Source organism: Anastrepha obliqua, chromosome 5 (genome assembly GCF_027943255.1).
Source record: "Anastrepha obliqua isolate idAnaObli1 chromosome 5, idAnaObli1_1.0, whole genome shotgun sequence".
NCBI classification, from domain to species: Eukaryota; Metazoa; Arthropoda; class Insecta; order Diptera; family Tephritidae; genus Anastrepha; species Anastrepha obliqua.
The window spans coordinates 20,495,847-20,516,308 of NC_072896.1; the positions used below are offsets into that span (position 1 = coordinate 20,495,847).

Consider the following 20,462-nt stretch of genomic DNA (forward strand, 5'->3'; position numbering starts at 1 on the left):
AAAATACCTCACAGCAGTAGCATCACTCTTAGCACAATAACTCACGAACTAGTGAATAGAATATCTTGAAATTTGAACAGCTGTCTTTTTATTGTGAGCACTATCTGAAAAAGAGGTGAATGCAATTAAACGAGTGCCGTTTATGTGTTATGCCCGGGTCATTTCAGCCCGTGTGTTAGCCTATCCACTTCCTTACTTGTTGACGGCAACTAGAGGATTTAGAAGTTTTGGCACAACATTCATATACATCAATTTCTCGGCACGGAAGCAAAGGAGTTTCGCGCCTTTAATTGTGTTGAGTTTATTTATATTTTCCTACAGCTCGCAGAATCTGCAGTTTCATTTCGTTTTCAAACGCCTTTTTTCGCAAGTAATGTTGAAATCGAATTCGCAACCCTCAGACTAACAGCTGATATACATCCCCCACTTATGACTACGGATACCTCTGTCAAACTGTCAAACCTGATAGCTCAGCTGACTAGGTCGTATTGTCAGAATGGGAGCTTTGCATACTGGAAAAATGTCTTTTCTATGTTGAAAGCAAGTGGAGAAGGATTTAGATGCTTTCAATTGAGGTAAAAAAAAGAATGTTCCACTAAACGCCCCTTACATATGTATGTACGAGTATATATAACACAATATATTTATTATAAATTTCTACAAGGGTGTATCCCTTCATTCACGAATTTCTCACAGTGAGCAGGGTAGCGTTAATGGACCAAAGCATAACTGGCTTTATAATGTGGGCAAAGAGATAAAACGAAGCAGTGGAGCGGTGAACACAAACCATACTGCCTATGCCGGCTTACTGGCTGCGCCTGTTGTTATTGCTTATTTGAGCTTGCTATTGCGCTCCTATCTATTTACAAGTATACTCATACTATAATAGTACAATTTTGATGCTTCCGATGATTGAGACTCAATTGCACGACAGCTGACAGTATCAGCAAGTGGTTGGTTAATAGAGTGGGTGGGAGTGCAGGGGGGAAGAGGGAGAGATACACAGTCGCATAGATTACAATGTTTACGGCGGCAGACAGTGAGGCAAGTAAACACAGCTACACAGCCACACTAAGTTTAGAGCGCTAGGGCCACCGGCTCAGCACGAGCACACACACGCTGATTTTGCTTAATGAGTTGGTTGGATCGGCTGAGTGGGTTGCTCAGTGCCGTTGTGTAAACTATACGTACATATGTACATACCTACATATATGTGCATATGTAAGTACATACATTCCTACATACATACATACTTAGTATATACTCTTACTTATCGGCATGGGCACAGGAGAGATTTTTCCGCTGCTGCTGCTCGGTTTTTTCGCGGGCTTTATTGGTAGAATTTGAATTTTGTCAAATTCAGTACCTTTGCAAACGCGAAAGAAACAAGTTGCTCGTTTCGCTCGAAACACCTTTGGCAACATTGCTATAAACATAAACAATTTATAGAAAATTGGCTGCGACAATTTACATAAACACCTACACACTCACCTACATGTTACACTTACATGTGAAGTGAATCTAATAACGTTTCAGCAAAAATAATTGCGAGTATTTACGCGTTTGAGCTAATAAAAGTAATTAAATTGGAGAGTTTTGGAAAATTTTCAAAATCGCGCGCTAAAAACGTGTTATCACTTGTTTTTAATATGCAATTCGGTGCACGTACTTCAGCTGGGCCCCAATTACAACTATTTACATATGTAAATTAATTGTTAAGTTTAATCAATTTAACCTTTTGTAAAACAACAACAGACACACGTGTAGAATTATCGGTATGTTGTTTGGAATATTAATTTTTAATTTTGTGCATACACCATTCCTATGTACATATGTATGTATAAGTATGCAATATTCTCACCATGTTTTTAGAAAAAGTCTTAAGACTTTATAATGCGATTTGAGCGTATGCTGAGTGTTGACTGTGTGAAGTGATGTGATGTAAAGTGATGTGATGCGACTGGTTGATATCATGTGATGTGATCTGATAAGAGAGCGAAGTGTGCGCTAGCGTAGATTTCACGTATGATACTGAATGATAATGTAAGTCAAGGACATTTCGCTGGAGCAAAATAAGAAAATATAAAAAAAATTAAAAAAAATTCATTTGGAGGGGAAATCTCGTGTTACAACTATAACTAAGAAGTCATAAACTAAGCATTTGATTAAAACATGAGCGCGAATAAAGTGCAATTAGTTTTTTATTCTACTTATTTGCGAGAGCGGGAAGGGGTATTTTTACTCGTACACATACATTAATATCTGTTTGCCTTAGTACTTACATGTGTAAACAATAAATTAAAATATTAAAATGCATAGCAAGCACGTACAACAGTTGATTTCAAGCAAAATCGCTCTTTCCACTTTTCCATTATACGAGTATGCACATGTGAATATTTTTTCAAAGTCAATAAAATGGAAAAATCTAATTTGGTATTTAAAATTGTCATACGCATTGCTTATATACATGCATATTTAAATGCTCTGTATTTGCATGCGGAAAGCGCTGATTGAAAGAGACAATCAAAGCACGTGGGAGGGAGTGCCTTAGGTATACAGTTGTGCATATATACACACATACTTACATGCATATTTACGTGCCTACATCGTTGAATGAAAATTTACGTATTTATTTAAATTCGTATATATGAAAATACACTTGTAGAAGAAAAGCAAATGTTTCAAAAGAAATAGCAATAATAACACGGTGTGACAAAAAAAAAAAAATTAAATATACTTTTATGGAGACCTAACACAACTTGTAGGTATAGTAAAACTAAGAAACATGGTATAGGAGAAATTTCCAATACACCCCCAAAATCTCATTTTATGGCCATAAAACCGTTTTTCAGTAGGTTGATGTGAACAATCACTCCTAACTTCGCCAATTTCCATCCGATTTCGAATTTGTGTTTTTATTTCGAAAGAACAAAAACAAGCCTTTTTGACAGTGTGTTGACAATTTTTCTGAAATGACAACTGACGAGACTGTAGACGGAAGTATTCGGAATTTTTTTATTTTTTCTCTATTTTTTCAACTTTGACATCAATTTTGCGATATTATCCGATATTGAGGATGTTTTTTAGTACACTACTGTTATAGTAAATTTAATTCTGCGTCGAATGAGCTATATTTTACTGTAATTGAATTAAAATTCATAGAGTTGTGCGAGTTTTAAGATTTCATTTTTTTTTTTACTAATTTGGTATGTAGGTATAACATACGCTAAATGGGAATAAGAACGTGTTTTGATGCGTTATTCTAGATACGTAATATTTATTGGAGTATATATGTATACATAAGAGTACACTGTACTGCATATAACAGAACTGGTTAGAACTTACGAAAATATCTGACATATTATAGCACATTTTTTTTTTTCAATGGAAATATGAAAAAGCTCCCAAGTGTACCTAAGTTCACACTGTATATTGATTAACAAAAGAAGTTTGTTAGTATAATTTAACCTTATTAAAACGTTAAAGGTTTATTGTTTGTTTCATTGATATTCAAGAGATATAAATCAAAACGTTGCCAGAAAAGTCGAATTTCTCAATATTCTCCGATGATGTGACATCATCAGCCTTATCATAAACCAGATGATTGTTATTTTTATAAAACGGACGTAAACGGTCATCATTATAAAGCTGGAAAGCACATAAAGTATGCTGATGTTGCAACTGTTAAGAACCCCTTAGTCTTGGACGATAGGATTGACTCAACTGCAGGAACTGAAGGAAGTTCAACTCATTGGCGATGACGATCAAACTGATAACAATAAACCTGATGATGAAGCATACTTTCCGTCTGGTTCTAAGTCTTCAGAACGACACATTGTATCAAATTCAGATTTTCAGGACCTTTCTCGTGATTTACTTCTATCGGGAAGACAATTTGAAACGCTCGCTTCTCGATTTAAACAATAGAATTTAGTTGATGACGACTTCAGATGAATGATGATGATCGAATTTCTTACAGAGAAGTATTCAAAACTGATGAAGAGAATGACAAATGTACCGTACCATACTAAAGTCCAAAGGGCCGTTTCCAATGCATTTTTAAGTTTGGAACCAGTTCCGTTGTGTACTGCACCGTACCATACCGTACAGTGCTGCACTGCACAATACTCCAATAAATATTATGTGTTTATAATGACACTTGTTATCATTTTCATGCTTCGATGCCTACATACCAAATTAGTAAAAAAAAAAAAAAATCTTAAAACTAACACGACTCTATTAATTTTAATTCAATTACAGTCAAATATAGCTCATTCGACGCAGAATTAAATTTACTATAACAGTAGTGTACTAAAAAACATCCTCAATATCGGATAATATCGCAAAATTTATGTCAAAGTTGAAAAAATAGAGAAAAAATAAAAAAATTCCGAATACTTCCGTCTACAGTCTCGTCAGTTGTCATTTCAAAAAAATTGTCAACACACTGTCAAAAAGGCTTGTTTTTGTTCTTTCGAACTAAAAAAACAAATTCGAAATCGGATGGAAATTGGCGAAGTTAGGAGTGATTGTTCACATCAACCTACTGAAAAACGGTTTTATGGCCATAAAATGAGATTTTGGGGGTGTATTGGAAATTTCTCCTATACCATGTTTCTTAGTTTTACTATACCTACAAGTTGTGCTAGGTCTCCATAAAAGTATATTTTCACTGTCGCACAGTGTAATACAACAATAAATTACAGGGGGCTGTAAATGCTTACTTATACATAATAGTTTACCGACAGACTGAAACTATTCAATCTTTAGTATGCAAAAAAAAAATCCATTAAAAGCTAGCAGAGGAAATATTAGTGATAATTGACAATCTAGGAATTTTGAGTTAAATTCATAATAGTCCCGGGAATTCGGTACTCATTTTGGGACTATTTCTTCGTATTTTAAAATCAAAAATATTCATTAAACAAGGTGATAATTTTATAATAATCCGGAAATTTCGGGAGATCAATTTATAGTAGTCCCGGAAATTCGGTATTAATTTTCTACATTTTTTTCCTAACTGAAAATATTCATGAAGTAAGGTGACCATTTCATAATAATCCCGAAATTTGGGGACTATTTGTTTTTTACGGAAAATATTCGTTAAGCAAGGTGATAATTTTTTAATAATCTTGATATTTCGGGACTACTTTTTGTTTGTTTTTGAAACGGAAAATATTCATTAACAAAGTGATCATTTTACTATAATCCCGAAATTTCGGGTATATTTTTTTGTTATAAAACAAGATGTTATTAATAAATACTAAAAGTACTTAAGTGAGTCTGACAACCAACAAGGGGATGTGCGCGTGTCGGAGATTCTCATTATTTACATACTTTTACAAGGTTTAATTATCAAAAAATTATACATGGGCTGAAATGTCCCTGGCATAGCACATAGATGGCACTCCTTTTTTACCGTTCACCTCTTTTTCAGTTAGAGCTAACCCTAAAGAGACAGCTGTTCAAATTTCATGACATTCTATTAACTATTTCGTGAGTTATTGTGCTAAGAGTGATGCTACTGCTGTAAGGAAAACAATGGAACAAAAAGAATTTCGTGTTTTAATTTACACTGCTTCTTGATGGGAAAAAATACCGTTCAAGCAAAGCAATGGTTTGAAAAGTGTTATGGGGACTCCGCTCCATCAGAAACAGCAATAAAACGATGGTTTGCTGACTTAAAATGTGATCGTAGAGCCACCGATGATGCACAACGCAGTGGACGTCCAAATGAACCGGTAACAACAGAAAACATCAAAAAATGCTCAAAATTATTTTGAAAGATCTAGAAGTGAAGTTGCGTAAGTTAGCTGATATCGTAAAGATATCAGAAGAAGGTGTTGGCTCTATATTTCATGAGCATTTGACTATGAGAAAGCTCTTTTCAAAGTGGGTGCCACGTTTGCTCATTCTTGACCAAAAACAAATCAATCACAAGTCAATCAAAACTACATGAATTGAACTTCGAATTGCTTCCACATCCAACGTACTCACCAGATTTGGCTCCCAGTGACTACTGGGTGTTCGCACACCCAAAAAAAAATTCTAGCCGGTAAAAAATTGCGCTCGAATGAAGAGGTTATTGCTGAAACTGAGGGCTTTGCAGATTTTGAGGCAAAAGATAAATCGTTCTTCAAAAGTGGTATTAAAATGTTAGCGCGGCGCTGGAATGATTCCGTTGATCTTGATGGAATTTACGTTGATGAATAAAGCTAATTTTGAACAAAACTAAAACGGGTTTTCTTTGTTAGGTCCGGGACTTTTCATCCCATGTGTTATTATCGAAAAAAAAGTTCTTAAGGGGTTATATACCTTGTGTTGGGCTAAAAAATTTTTTTATGACATATTCTAAAAGTACATCATCTTAAAAATATAAATTTAAAAAATCATAAAGATCGGAGCATTAGAACGAAAGTTACAGACCGTGGAAGCGCGCGACCTTTCTTGGAACGAGAAGTGCACGTAAAACTTTAGATGCGATTATCTCGAAGTCGTGTTTTTTGAAAATTACCGTCGCGGTAATCATTATTTATTAAAAACTACTTGACCGATTTGCATAAACTTGTTTTTAATTATTCGAAGTTACAACCTCGTGAATCTGAACGCTTCACTTTTTATAAATATTTGCATAGTTCGCTGGAATTAATTTTTTTTTTTTAATTTTTCAACCCCTCAAAAATCGTTTTTTTGGTGCAAAGCGGTATTCATATCGAGAAATTTTAGTTTTGGTAAATAAACCCATTCATTAAAAAACATTTTTCTACAATAATCATTTAATTTTTTTTGATTTCAGTTGAGCTGCTCATGCGCTACCGTAATCACCGCAAGCCTCTTCTAAAAAACGGCGTTTCGGAGGAGGGGCGATATCAACAATAAATAATAACATTTTTTAAAATAAAAACACCAAAATGTATTCTTCGAGAGTTACCCTTCAGTATGATATATGCCTCATTTGAATAAAAGTTCTAAAATATATTTAACAAATTATGACAATCGTCCATTTTTTCGGTGCTCACAAGGTATATAACCCCTTAAGGCATTCATTATGCTAATTTTGTACGAAGCATTTTATGATTTAGTCAGTTACCCTTTGGTTATCAGCTTTTCCATAAGTTTAAAAAATGGTTGAGTGAAAAATGACTTAAATTACTATATGTTGGGTGTTGTATATTATATGGGTGTTGTTTTAGCTGCAGCGAAACTATCAATCTCGATAACTATGGTTTGGCAACTGAGAATGGCTAACTGTGTTCTGCCATGTACATTTCTGTTCAGCAAGGTTTGGTAAGCCATCACGAATCGTTTAAAGCCGGAACAACACTTCCAAATTGTGGAAATTTATTTCGAAAAAATAAATAAATCTGTTCGCGAAGTTCATAGATCACTTGGACCATACTGAGTTTTGGCTTATACGCTGACGGCATCATCGGTTTTTATTTCTTTCAAAATGAAGCTGCAATTGGTGGTACCGTGAAGGAAACGAAATTGCCGATGGATTGGCCAAATGTGGATCAGCTGTTCCCCCATAAGGGCCAAAGCCAATAATCGGAATCAGTTTCGCATGAATTGGATCAGCGATTTTGTAGGCAATCTACATAAAGAGCGATGGTCCAGTCTAGAACGCTGCAGAACTGCAAGTTTTAGTAAAAAATTTTCCACTACTTCTTTGCAATTGTTTCTACATGAAGTCGCTTGTGTAAGTAATGACGATCATTTTGAACCCAGAATTATTAAAATCGGTTCATTTTTGACCAAGTTATGGGCATTTCAAAAAAAAAGTTTCTTATATAATAAAAAAAAAAAACGAAAAACAAAATTGCCGATAACTCTTGAAAAAAATTTTTTTCGAGCGAACAAAAAAATACGTGTCTCATTATTTTGACCAGAGAGCAACATATTTGAGTTACATCGAAATCGAAAAACATGACCCGAATAGCCAGGTTGAATTGAAATGGCAAGCATCCTGATACTTTTCTCCTTCCCTCCTTGACTATCTACCCTCTTTCCAGAGCTTTAAATACAATGGGCTTTTTAGCCTGAGTATTTTAGGAGCCACCAAATCTCCTAGTGCTCCTTGGGTCGACCTATTCAAATTTCAATTTCAGTGGCGCCGTGGCCATAACGCCACTTTACAGCATTTGTCGATTAGTTATGCTGTAACCATAAACAGCTGATATTGAGTAGAATTAATGACAACATTTTCATTTTGTCATAAAAACACGCATAATTTTCGACTAAGTCAATTAAGTTTTCGTCGTTCATTTCTAATATCCAAATTTATATCGCAAATATCAAAATAAATTTTAAGTATTTCACAGCTGCTTACAGTTACGGGGCAAACCAAAATTCAATAGATACATACAGCTACGGTTATGGTTATGGCTATATGGTGCGGCACCTATATTCGTTTGATGCCCATATGGTTGATCAGAACAGCTGATTGCTATAGTTACGGTTATGGATAAGATACGGCACTACTAATTGCAGCTTGACTGAATTTTTTTTCCAAAAATTAATCAGCTAAACATCGACGACATCCCATGGTTCCAACAACACGGCGTCATTTGCCATACAGCGCGCCTAACAATCGATTTATTGCAATATTCGAGCCACCAGTGGCGCAGTAGGGCCAGATGTATTGGAAAAAGTAGTCAAAAATTGGACTGATCGAATAGGCCATGTAATTCGTAGCCGCGGCGAACACATGCCGGATATCATATCGCACCCTAAATACAAAAGGGTCACAACTCAAAATGTTGCTTCTGCTCAAATATGAACGAGACGTTATCAATAAAACGGTCCGCGGATGACATATGGCAAAAATAAATTTTTTGGTAGGACTGTTATAAGCTTACATGGCAAATTTCAGCGTGATATGTCACATAGTTTGTTTTCTGTGCTACTGTAAACAAGTCAAGCTCGAGTGTGGAAAATTTTGAGTTGTGACCCTTTTGTATTTAGGGTGCGATATACAAAAAATAAATACCTTAAAATTATCTAGCAGCTTATAAAAAAAAAACGCTCCAATAATACAGGGTTTTCCAGACAGAGGTGTTATTTTGATATTCAAAGAAAAATGCTATTTTTTAATATAAATGATCGGATGTTTATTTCATTATAAAGAGGAAAGTATGCCGTTAATATTGGAAAATAACATCAGGCAAATGACCGCCACGACCACGCTTACAGGACAATATCCTTTGCATGAAATTTTCCATAACCGAATTGCAAAGTGGCTGTCCTATGTCCTCGTCCTCGATAACCTCACGAATTCCATCTTTGAGGTCTTGAATCGACCCTGTGCTGCTGTCGTAGACCTTCTTTTTCACGTGGCTCCAAAGAAAAAAGTCAGCTTGTGTTAAATCACAAGATCTCGGTGGCCAATTGTGATCACCTCTTCGAGAGATAACACGGACCGGAAACTTTTTCCGTAAAAGATCAAAGGTTTCGTTGCTTGTGTGGCACGTAGCGCCACCTTGTTGAAAATAAACGTTGTCCAGATCAATACCATCCAATTCCGGCCATAGAAAATCGTTAATCATCTCTCGATAGCGCAATCCATTCACCAATAACACCTGTTATTGGAAATCCCTTTATTTCTGTTACGTATTACCTTTTAAGTTCTCTAGCTCTTAAAAACGTACCCGATACTATGCGGAGGCGTTCGTTTAGGTGTTTTGATTTAAAAGAAGATTATGTTTAATAGTAAGCTTAACCTCACCGGTTGTTACTTCCAGCTTTTAATACAATTGCCAATTGCTTTTTAACTCAGCCTCGTAGGAGTGCAAAACAAACTGTGTTACACTAAGCTGCTGTGTAACTTACATACATAATAAGGAAGTAAGAGGCAGCTACCATAAAAGGATCTATTTTACTTTTTATATACACACTTAAGTATTTACATACCTACACATACATACGTCCAGTTACTATTGAATGGAACATTTTTATTTAGATCATCGCAAATAAATGCCATTTCCATTTATGTAATTCATCACCTCAGCAATGCCGATCGACCTACATATATAAGTATAATATTAATCGCAATTTTATGAAGGTATCTCGCTGTCACATATTTACAAAGAGAAAATATATTTACATACCTAGAAAATAGTGCTGGCCTCTCAGCTTGATAGCCGATTGACTTGGTGCACTAAGCATACGAATTTAATTATTGCTCTGCTTCTTCTGCTTGTGCTGCTGTTTATTTTTACGTCTTGTATGTAATAATAACTATAATTTAATAATATATAAACTAGACATACATACGTACATATTTATAAAGAAATTTTGCTATGGTCGCAAATGCACAGAAAATGCAATTTCTGCATTTTTGAAAAGGGGAAAAAAGTAAATTTCCCAAAAGTGAATGTGGCAATACAGATACAATACTCAGAGACAAGACTATACATACTCGTATATGTAAATATGAGTATATCGGAAGTACTGATAAAAACACTCATATTGACTTCGCACTTTCTGGTTATTAAGCACTCAAATATTGGCTTTTAAATGTATTTTTCAAAATATTAAGAATTCATAGGCTTAGCATAAAAATTAATTTTAATTAAATGTGAATAAAAATATTTTTTTTTGTAAAATATCTACATTTGGTGCTTCAAGAGTAAAACCTGCTAAGTTTAGATAAGTTCTTTTGCCAAAAATTTACAGACCCGAATTTAAAATGTACAAACGGGTGTGTATGTATGTATGTATGTGTATGCATAAGCAGATTTTCCTTTTTATATGCACATTAGTTTGAAGATTGCATCACGTGAATACAGGGTGGCGCAAAATTAATCACTCTATCTAAAGATTTATAATTTTTGTAAATGGCATCGTGAGTCAGTCATACGAGTATTTGATAATTGTGAACTGAACAGCTGTAGTATGAGGGTCAATTGAAAAATCCATGCAAAGACAGAGAGATGGCATTACTGACGCATGACGGAAAGAATAATGAGATGGCGCCTATCGTGGTACCGTTATTTTGCTATCAGCGAATTTGAAAATGGGTGACTTCGTATTAGCACCAGTATGGTCAGATTACCATTTTCGTAACTTGATTTAGCATTTTTTTTTGTTATTTCGTCTCGGAGTTTTAGTTCTTTCTTCATGACATTTTTTTAGCCTGTTCTAACTAAAAATACATAATGTTTATAATTTTGTAAAACATACATTTTTTAAAAATTAGTTCAATAATTCACTCAGTTTTATTTATAATAGCTTTACTTTTTTAACATCTGGTCGCATTGCCCGCGATTGCAGTTGTTGTTGGTGTTCTTCTCCTTTTAGCAGTCAAATCTCTCTCTCGCTGCTGCAGTGTTGCCTAGTTTTGGATATAAAAATGCACTAAAATGCCCTTTTAAAGAAAATAAAATACCAAATTTTTATTGAATTACTTAAAGAACTTTGTATGCGTGACAAATTGTCTTTAAAATGTGCGTTTTTTTTAAATAAATGTGTTATGGTTATGTACAATTTAATTTATGACATTTTTGTTAAGAGAACGACTTTTTTGCTATATTTAAGGTTATGTAACAAGGTCAGGTACTCTTTTCGTAAAAATTCCGTTATGGTTTCTTCAGTATTTTCTGGTATTTTTTTGCTTATTGAAGTGAAAACTTCTTTAGAATCGTTGGGAGTGATTTGAGGAAAAGTGAAACGAAAAAAGCGACCAACTTGGCTACGAAGCGTTATATTATATGTTGATATAAAAGTAGCGACGAACTAAATAAAAATAACTTTTATTTTTTCTTGTGATTCGAACCAAGGATTTTGGATCGGAAGCTCACATTGCTAGTCGCTCGGCTACCGCGCCATGCTGTTGTCGCTGGCCTAAAAGTTATTTAGTTACGAAGCGTTATATTATATGTTGATATAAATAATTTTTGTGAGCGTGTAATTCTCAAGAGTTTTATTAGGTTTATTATTTAAAATGTATTGACTAGGTAGTGTGGTTATCAGGTTAACATCTGATAGATCCTCCATCGGAGGACAACAAATGTTAAACTAATTTTTGGAAATGGGCGGAGTGTGTTAGGGGATTGCTCTTTCTCTGCCACGGGTTGACCCGGTATTGCAGTACCGCCGGGATTTCGGCTTTGAATAAATACAAGAAAAAATATACTAATACATTTAGCTTTGGTGGGAAGAGCCATAAATTTTTATATGAATACATGTAGACGAAAATGGAATTTTTTTTTTGAAATTTGCATTGTAGGACATTTCTGATTATTTATTGAAAACAGTTTTTTTTTGATTTAGATACTGAAAGTCAGTTTAAGTGAATCGGTATAAATATTTCGTACATTAATTTTTGAAGTGAAAACTTCTTTAGAATCGTTGGGAGTGATTTGGGGAAAAAGTGAAACGAATTACATCATATAAACGTAGCGACGAACTAAATAACTTTTAGGCCAGCACGGACAGTACGGCGCGATAGCCGAGCGGCTGGCAATGTGAGCTTCCGATCCAAAATTCTTGGTTCGAATCACAAGAAATAAAATTTTTTTTTTTTTTTTGAAATTTGCATTGTAGGACATTTCTGATTATTTATTGAAAACAGTTTTTTGGCTTTTCTATTTTTGGTTTAGATACTGAAAGTCAGTTTAAGTGAATCGGTATAAATATTTCGTACATTAATTTTTTTTTTTGTGAGCGTGTAATTCTCAAAAGGTTTATTAGGTTTATTATTTAAAATGTATTGACTAGGTAGTGTGTTTATCAGCTTAACATCTGATAGATCCTCCATCGGAGGACAACAAATGTTAAACTGATTTTTGGAAATGGGCGGAGTGTTTTAGGGGCTTGCTCCACCTCTGCCACGGGTTGACCCGGTATTGCAGTACGGCCGGGATTTCGGCCTTGAATAAATACAAGCAGAAATATACTAATACATTTAGCTTTGGTGGGAAGAGACATAAATTTTTATATGAATACAAGTAGACGAAAATGGAAGAAATTTGTAAGTCTGTTTCTTCGGTCCGTTTGGGTATTTTTTTTTTGACAACATCGAAACCAAAGCATTTGTATCATATTTTATCTATCATAAGCCACTCGTATCATTTGTTGAAATTGAAAACATTGAGGATGAATAATGATAAAATGAAGAAAATAAAATATGAACTTTATAGCAATATTATAATGAACCTATAATTATCCCGCTCCTAATGCTGCTTTCGTCTTATTCTCTCTCAGTTTGTTTTACGGAAGGTTTCACTTCTATCAAGTCTAACCGTTAGACTGGTATTTTTTTTTTAATATGAATACACCTCTTGATGCCCTATGTACCACTAACGATTGAGGACCGGACGAAACGATTAAGCCTCTATGGTTTTAATTTGCATTCAGTAAATTTAAATGCTTTTTAAAATGTGTAAAAAGATTTTCAATGTTAGGAAGAGTTGAGAGAAGAAGATTTAATATTTTAACATAACCTTAAAAGGAACAAGAAATTAAATTTACACTTTCAAAATATCAAACTTTATAAGAACCAAAAAATTTTCATTAACAATAAAATCTTCTCAGAGTGACCTTTTTTAACATTTTTTTGTTTAATAATAAAGTTTTTTTTTAACTTGCAGTTTCGGTAGCTTTAAACTAAAAAAAAAGAAAAAAAACACCAAACTTAAACATTTTCGTATTTTGGGTATAAAAAAGCACTAAATTTATTGCGAAGACCAAATGGTTGGCAACACTGCACAACTCATCTAATGCGACGTCACGCACTCCTTGATGGGCGCAATTTTGTGCCTATCATTCTAGGCGCCCTTCGATATTTTGTTTATTTAGTTCATCTCTTGGACGAACACAGACAAAATTTCAGTCAAATCGGTATATTTCTTTGTGTTTGGCATTTGTTGGGATCGAGGAAGTGGAACAGTTTACCTTTTCCATCACTACAAAGCATCAAATCACGCCTCAGCAGTTCTGGTCGCTAAATTAATGGAAATAGGGTTGCAAATCGCTTCACATTCCCCTATTCTCCAGAATTGGTTCCCTTAGAAGATTTTTTGTAACCGTAAAAGTTTTAGCATAGATTTTGTCGTTTTGCTTATCATAAACTTCTTCAACTGTGAAAATTTTCTCATCTGTGAAAAGAATATTTTTTTGTGGCCGTTGACCGCGTGCCACCGAAGAAGCTTCTTCTTCAATCGCGTTGACAAAAGATGACCAGTTGAGCAACAGAAGGCTTTCATGTGGAGATCATTTCTATTTATTTTTATTTATTTGAAGAAATTACTGACAAGAAAAATATTTGATTGAAACGAAAAGGTGATTGCAGGAACGAATGGCTATTTTTCAGACTTGGACACATTCTATTATTCAGAAGGGATCAACAAACTAGAAAAGCATAGGACGAAGTCCATTAGCTAATTCTAAGCTTTTGGAAAAATAAAAAAAGTATTACCCCTAACAATTAAGTAGTTTTTATTTTTGCACAAACTTTTCGAACGACCCTCGTATACAAACAGAGAAGCAATGGCGCGCGTAACGCTCAAAATATCATGTTTTTATTTAGTAAAAAAGTTATCCAAAAATTTGATGATTAATTTTGCCCACCTTGTACAGACAAACATATGTACGTAGATTTATTTTACCATTTGTAGAAAAATATCTATTATTATGATTTTGTCTTTATTCGTTTAAATATTATTGCCAAAAATTATATGATCGTGCTGACTTCCTTTACATTTTTCTATAAATAAAAATGCAAATAACCTACAGCGAAATCCACTAGTGCCGAACTAGTTTCAAGACAGTCGATTCTACGTTGCCGGAATGACCCTGATTTGTATTCGGCCAAAGACTATCACTCCAGCAGTACTCTCCAAATATTTATGGAGCATGTTTATGCTGTTACAATAACAACAACAAGTTCGTTTGTTGAAAATTTAACGCCTTGACTAGTTCGCGTTTCTTCCCTTTTCTTACCTTTTCTCTATTAAAGCAACTTCCTTAGAAGTGTCAAGTAGCGATGTTCCAAACCAGTGTTGAATTTATCGAATTTAATTCTTGTCTTCGCTGATCGCACTGCTGTTGTCGTCATTTGTTAAAAGTGTAATTGTTTGAGGTGTTAGGCGATTATAGTGACAGAAAAATAAGTATTGGGTATGGGAATAAGTTTCCGTCCTTTCTTAGCCAAGTTTACGAATTATTTAAACAATTAAATAATAGATGATATTATGTGAAGTATGCGCCATTGGAAGCCACCACTTTACTCCATCTTTCAGGCAACATACGGATTCCTCTGACGAAGAATTCGAGTTCATTTGACTTGATCCATTCATTGAGGCAGTTTGCGATGCTCTCAGTAAGAAGTGAACCGCTCTCCAATAAGGGCTGACTGCATTGATCAGAATAGATGGTAATGGAATACGACGGGTGGGGCAAGATTTACCAATTCAGTACCTCTACATATTTCTGGCCTGGTGTTATCATGCATCAGTTTGCCATGTCTACCGTCCCAAACGCATTAGCTGCAGTCCGTAACGATCGCCAGTGAGGATTTCAGATGGTTTAAGGAGTTCATAACAGATGACACCCTTCTGCTCCGACCATATCGCGACCTTTATCACTCATGTCAAAATTGCCACTTTGGAAGTGTCGGAACCACTCTTTACAAGTTGTATTTGATGGAGCGTAACTACCGTAAATATTGATGAATATACGACACGTTTCAGTTGCACTTTTCTTTAAAAGGTAATAATGAAACATGACTTCTCGCAAATGCTGTTCTTTCGGGCCAAAACGTAGACATTTTTGACGTCAGATAAAAAAAGATCTTTACACTTCAAACGAATGTCCACTATTGCGATCGAGACCTCACATATACACCTTCAAATCACCAGTATATTACTAGAGCGAACACAAAAATAGTATCAGCAGCGACACCTCTTTTACGAGGGCGGAAACTTATGCCCATATCCAATATATTTAGTGAATTTGCTTAAGCGGGATAATGAAATAAATAAAAATTCCGAAAATAGCTTTAGAAGTACGTTGGATTTTGGCAATATTTAGTTTATAAAAAAGTGTTATTATAAAGGGTGATTAAGTTTCAAGGGCCGGTGTTGATTTTGACTAAAATACAATTTTTTAAAAAATTATTGTAATTTTTCTTTATTATGATAATATTGGTATAGCTCAATTACGCATGAAATAAATTACATATTAATATTCATGCTTAAATGAATAAAAAAATTTTTTAATTAAAAAAAAAAAACAAAATAGCGGCGCTACAGCTGCTCAAACGTAGCTCTTTTATTTCCGCCGTGGAATGTACATCCTTAGACAACAATTTTTCCTTAAAATAAGTTATTTCGCTTTGCATTTACCTATTTTTAACAAAAAAAAAATGAAAATTTGAAGTGAAGAAAAAAATTACACTTTTTTATAAATAAATTAAAAAAAAAAATATTTTTAGAGATATAATATACAATTTGAGGTAATTGCAAAGGCCAATATGTTAAAGAATATCCCTATACAATTTTAAGTCGATATCTTGATTACTTTTTGAGTTATATTGGACAGCGCGGAAAAAATGTATTTCGAGAAAAACGCGATTAAAATTTTCCTTCTTACTCATCTTACGTTCGACGCTCATCACTTCACTCACTTCATAAGGACTTTTTAGACTTTCTATTAAGCTTAAAACATTGAAAAGATATTCTTTAGATTGCAAATGAATTTTTAAAGCAAAAAAATGGAAAATTTGAAAGTGCTGGAGGTGCTGCCCACCTTAAAGGCCAAAATAAAGATTTCCATCACTCACAATAATTTTTTTATAATTTTAATTATTAAAAAATCTATTCAAACACAAAACTGGCTGATTAATTTTGCACCACATTATATAAATTCAGGTCCATTCGATATTTTGCAATAATTTTTTTCTTAAAACTAAATAAGTTTTATTCTTCGTTTAAGGATGTGAATGATTAATAATTTGAATAATGTTTAGAATCCAACATTAAGTATCTGAAAGGTTTTTTTTTGTTTTTTTTTTTTTATTTTTTTTTTTTGGTGAGGTTGGGTTCAAAATGCCTTTGCTTCATATAGTAACCGGGTTGCTACGTGTGTGGTGATCGTCGTATTTAAGGGGGGGGGGGGGGGGGGGGTAATGTTAATTCATGGAAAAAAGGCACATTTTTATGATTTTTTTTTGATGACACAGTTAAAATTTATTCGTCAAATCTTTTATTACATAAAACTATAGCATTTGAAGTATATTTTGTGAAATTTTCATCCAAAAATATTTAAAAATACGGCAATGGCAGAAATTATTCGGACGCATCTCAAAAAAAAGTAGTTTTGCGGTGCCCCTCATAACTCGGTGTTAAATCATCTGAAATCAAAAAACCAAAGTTATTTCGTTAGATAATCGTTTTCTCCGGGTAACGCCGAGAGGGTTTTTTGAAATTAAAAATTTTTCGATTTTTGGGAACACGTTAAAGTCAAAAACACGATTTTCGCGTAAAAAATCGGTGAATTAGTTACCGTAAAAACAAAAGTATCAACAAATTCGAAAAAAACTCTTCGGCGTTACCTTGTAAAACATCTACAGAAAAAGTGTTCAAAATTTCAAAAGGATCGGTGCAGTAGTTTGAAAGTTATGAGGGGCACCGACTTTGAAAACGTAAGTTGTGGGAACAACGCTTTAAAGTACAAATGGCGCGCGGTTGAGCCAGGTAGGTAGCAACACTTACATGGCTGTATCTTTGTAAGTTTTGCTCCGATTCATCTAAAATTTTCACAGAATATTCTTGAAAGGTTCTTCATTTAAAAAACCAAATAAAAAAAAAATGCACAAAAAAAAATTTAAAAACGTTACCCCCCCCTTAACAGGGAGAATATGCTAAGTCGACCTAAATTACTTTTTTCAAAAGCCCATATACATATCTACATGCAAGAACAGCTTACGCTAAAATATCTTTGACTTCTAAAATTGTTCCTCAAAAATATCAGTATGGCAGCACTTTTTCAATCTATCGATGTCTATGCTCTGCCTACGAAAAAATAATTGTTATCTGTTTTAGATCTGCTTTCTCATGTGACATACATGTGTATGCATGTAATCTCAGCAGCCCCGCTGTGTTAAACGCCTACTCCAGACTGGCTACTCTGGATCGTCAACACAATCCGGTTTTTCAGTGATCCAACCCTCATTTAATGCTAGGCATTCATACATACGTACGGTCGTAACTAAAAATTATATAGTATTTATATAGTTATTTAAACGATTAACTTTGCTAAATATAGTAGTTATTTGACGATGACAAACGTGCTGAGATAAGCTTATTTGAACTTGGAAAATTATTTACAACTTTTTAGGCCCTGTAACAAATTATAATAAGTACCTACATTATTTTACTTAAGCAGTCTCCCTGTGTTTTCAGTTGCTTTTTTAGTATATCTATTATAATGCGTATTATTTCTGAGCAATTCTGCTGCCCTAACTTAAATGTAAATACACTGGCTGTAAGATAACCGCATTTTTTTTATTTCTTTCATGCAATTTTTGCCTAGTGTAACGAGTGTTCAAAGTACGAGGGTGTTTCAGGGTATTAAAATTTTGAAATGCAACTTTGTTTTTCCGTAAACATTTTTACGATTTTATTTATAGCCTTATTTCGATAGCACTTCTAAATTAAGAGGGTTATTCAAAGATCTACTTAAATTTGAAAGGCTGGCTTAAAGTCAGATGGCACAAAAATTATCACTTATAATTTTTGCGAATGGCGTCGTGCTTTAATCATAGTTGACACTTGCAAACTACTATAGACGGCTGCAGTATACAAACAGACAAGCAATGTTCAAAACAAGAAGAGGTCAAAATAAAGATTTCCATCACTAAAAATCATTTTTCTTATTTAGTAAAAAAGTTATTCAAAGACAAACTGTGATTATTAATTTTGTGCCACCTGCTCACAATCATGCCTTGAAGTGGTACTCTATCTGGCAAGTTATTCAAAAACAAAATCGGATGATTAATTTTGCGCCACCTACTCACAATCATGTCTAAAAGTGGCAGCTGTAATTACTTGAAGTTTCCAAATAAAATTTCAAAATATCTTATTTGCAGCTAACGCTCAATAAATAATCGGAAAAACCAATCTGAACTCTCGAACTCTTACTGATGAGTAACATTCGCAATCGAGTCTAATGGGAATCTCGGGCTCAAAATTTAAAGTACTATTAATTATTAATTTTAAGGAGTTCCATACGTCCAGAATTAAAAAAAAATGTTTTTGGTTTTTATTTACAGATTATTATTCTTTATAATAGGACTATGAATAAGTTCGTGCGGTTTTTTTCGAAATTTGAAACTTTATTGACGTAAAATGGTTACAAATTTAATATTCAAAGTATTGTCCATCGCTTACTACTACCTTTTCTCATCTTTCTGGTAATTCACGGATTCCCTTTGTGAAAAATTCGGTCGGTTTTGCCGCAATCCACGAATCGATCCATTTTTTGACTTCATCGTAATTACGGAAGTGCTGGTCAGCCAGGCCATGTTGCATCGATCGGAAGAGATAGTAATCGGATGGCGCAAGGTCTGGACTATACGGCGGGTGGGGTAGGACATCCCATTTGAGCGTTTCTAAGTATGTTTTGACCACTTGTGCAACATGTGGCCGAGCATTGTCATGTTGCAAAATAACTTTGTCGTGTCTATCGGCGTATTGCGGCCGTTTTTCTCGCAGTGCTCGGCTCAAACGCATCAATTGTCGTCGGTAGACATCCCCCGTAATCGTTTCATTCGGTTTCAGTAGCTCATAATACACAACACCCAGCTGGTCCCACCAGATACACAGCATAACCTTCAGGCCATGAATATTCTGCGCCGACGTCGATGTTGAAGCATGGCCAGGGTATCCATACGTTGCCCGACGTTTTGGATTGTCGTAATGGGCCCACTTTTCATCGCCAGTCACAATTCGATGCAAAAAACCCTTTCTTTTGTGCCGTTGAAGCAGTTGTTCGCATGCCATAAAACGGCGTTCAACGTCTCTTGGCTTCAATTCATACGGCACCCAATGGCCTACCTTTCGGATCATTCCCATGGCTTTTAAACGTTTGGAAATGGTTGATTGATCAACTCCCAAAGTTTTTGCAACCTCTTCTTGCGTTTGAGCCGGATCTTGATCGAGCAATTCCTCCAATTCGGTATCCATGAACTTTGGCGGCGCACCCTCGCGTTCTTCGTCTTCCAAGCCAAAATCACCACTTTTAAAGCGTGCAAACCACTTCTGGCACGTTCGCTCAGCTAGAGCATGCTCACCATAAACTTCCACCAAGATACGATGACTTTCGGCTGCTTTTTTCTTCATATTAAAATAATGAAGAAGAATTCCCCGCAAAAACACATTATTTGGCACGAAATTCGACATTTTCAAGTGTGGTAAAAATATTGTTGTTTACGCTTCAAATAAAAAACTTATACTGACGTTTGC

General features: G+C 34.6%; 1 protein-coding gene and 2 pseudogenes across 1 annotated transcript in view; all 3 read left to right on the top strand.

Annotated features, from left to right (window-relative positions):
• The first annotated feature begins 1,378 nt into the window (after positions 1-1,378).
• LOC129247238 (excitatory amino acid transporter 1) overlaps positions 1,379-20,462 on the top strand; it is a 66,269-nt gene continuing 47,185 nt past the window's right edge. Inside the window, exon 1 of the mRNA XM_054886283.1 lies at positions 1,379-1,775. The gene's annotated coding sequence lies outside the window, so the exon portion shown is untranslated. The remainder of the gene's footprint in view (positions 1,776-20,462) is intronic.
• Positions 11,932-12,115, top strand: LOC129249596 (U2 spliceosomal RNA; annotated as a pseudogene).
• On the top strand, positions 12,695-12,878 carry LOC129249529 (U2 spliceosomal RNA; annotated as a pseudogene).